Below are 2,409 nucleotides of genomic sequence, written 5' to 3'. Positions count from 1 at the left end.
ACACTGGACTTGGCTATGGTGGGGGTCACATCCTGGCTCTTCCACTGACCTGTGGGAGAACTCTGGGCCTGTGTCCTCATGTCCCTTACTGCCACTCTCCTCGGGAGCAAAATGAAGATGGTAATAATACACTACTACCTACCTTCTTTGACTTATAGGTACTTCCCAGGTGCTTATTATGTGTCAGGCTCCACTCTAAGGGTTAAGGATGCAGAAGTGCTGATGATGTGACCCAAACCCTTGTCTCCATGGAGCTAACCCTCCAGTGGGCACAGAATTCAGAAAGAAATCATTCAAATGTGTTACGCGTTCAGTAGTGCCAAGAGCCAAGGGAAAGAAGAAAGCAAAGAACAAGCTTGGGTCAGAGAGGCTCAGAGGTGGAGAGGGAGAAGGGGAATGTTCGGATAGGATGCCAGAACTGTCTCTGGGAGGGTGAAGACGGGAAAGTGAGCCACATCTTTATGGGACTCGGTGAGGGGCTTCCAGGTTGGGGTTTGGAATGAGGTGGGGATTAAATTCGGTAAAACCAGCTCAGTGCCTGGCACACAGCGAGGGCTGGGGAGAAACCAACTGCTATTTTAAGCTATTACTCAGTGTTAAGGCCAGGGGATGAAAGAGGGGGCGGGAGCCAGGCGAGAGTGACTAAGTCAGTCCTGGGGTGGGGGTCTGGAGTGTTTCAGAGGTGAAGGGGCTTTGGTTGGCCTCTGCTGGGTTTGAAAAATGAGTAGGAGTTGGCTAGAGACAGTGAGGGCGGGGGAGGAAGCATTCCGGGAGGGGTACGGCTGGCACAGGAGTGGGGGTGGGGAGACAGCACGGTGTGTTCCCAGATGGAGTGGGATGTGAGTGTGTGGTAGCGAGATGCAGTCGGAGGAGATAGGAATCTGATCAGGAAGGGTCTTCTCAAGACTTGTCAGCTGGGAATGGAGAGATCAGATCTGCATTTTAATAATACGTACTGAGACAGCTGGCCCAGTGGACAGCAGATTAGAGACCCCTTCGAGGAAGGGGGTGATTAAATGCCCAAATGAGTGTCGTGTCCTGTGGGATTTATGGAGGAGGGAGAGCACCCATTTATTCATTTATTCACTTGCTTATTCAGCAAATACCTACTTAAACCCAGCTGTATGCCTGGTGCTTTCTGGATGCTAGAGAATACAGCTGGCTCTTCGCACAGAGGAGCCAGAGGTAAGAGCGTGAATCCAGTAGGCCAAGTGTGTGTCACAAATGTGATTGCTTTATGGCCCTGCCTGACAACTGAAAGGAGCGAAGTGACGGGGCGAGGAACACAGAGGACACAGGGAGCGTCTGCCCCATGTGAGGACTCGCCTCCAGCGGGTGTGGCAGTGGCTGCCTGGACCCTAGGCTCCTTGCTTGACAGGCCTCCTGTTCTCTGAGGCTGGACATTTTATGTGACTTCCTGATTTTTAAATGTTGGCAACTTATCAAACAATGCAGTGGCTGAAAGTAAATGGAACGTGTGTGTGTGTACCTGCGTTAGTGTGAGAGTGTGTGCGTGCACACGTATGTGTGTGTATCCGACTTAGGAAGGGTTCAAGGGAAAGGTTCCTGGAGGTGATTTTTTTTTTTTATTATGCAGATTCCTCCCCACTTTCCTTTATTTGCATTATGTTTCATACAATCATTTTCATCGGAGGTGACATTTAAGCTCTGTAATGGAGTTGAGTAGGCAGAGTCAAGAGGAGGTGCTGAGAATTAAAGGGGGAGAAAAACTATTGCTCCTCTGGTGATTTAATTGGCCCCTACTTATCACAAGCTTGTATATGTAATAGGGACACATTGCCCAGTCCTCACCTCCTACAGTTCCTGAAAGTGGTATGTATGAGTCCATTGTTCCAGCGATGGTGTCAATCCATGTCATGGAGAAGCTCCTTGTCGTCTGACATACTGTGGACATGTTGCAAGCAGGGACGGGTCCTTGGAGAGGGACATCATGCTTGGGAGGGTGGAGGGACAGAGCAGGAGAGGAAGACCCTCAATGAGATGGACTGATTCAGTGACTGGGATAATGGGAGGTGGGTGTGTCAGAGACAATAAGATTTGCACAGGATAGAGCGGGGTTTAGGGCTACTGTACATCGGGTTGCTATGAGTCACAGGTGACTCAACAGTGTATAACAACAACAACAACATGGTGGCAAGCATGATGTAATTTTCAACTGATCTTTCAGTACTCTATTGCTATCTGTAAGGTTTCATTGGCTATTTTTTTTTAATTATTTTGTGTGTGTGTGCCGTCAAATCGGATCTGATTGGTACAAGGAGGAGATTGCATCTCCTTCTCCAGCAGAGCATCTGGTGGATTTGAACTGTGTACCTATGAGGTTGCCTTTGAGCTGTGGTGCTGGAGAAGAGTATTGAATATACCATGGACTGCCAAGAAAACAAACAG

The sequence above is a fragment of the Elephantulus edwardii genome, unplaced genomic scaffold, assembly GCF_000299155.1.
Source record: "Elephantulus edwardii isolate Elephantulus edwardi_28Jun2011 unplaced genomic scaffold, EleEdw1.0 scaffold00015, whole genome shotgun sequence".
Taxonomy (NCBI): Eukaryota; Metazoa; Chordata; class Mammalia; order Macroscelidea; family Macroscelididae; genus Elephantulus; species Elephantulus edwardii.
Note: the sequence above shows the minus strand (reverse complement) of the source record.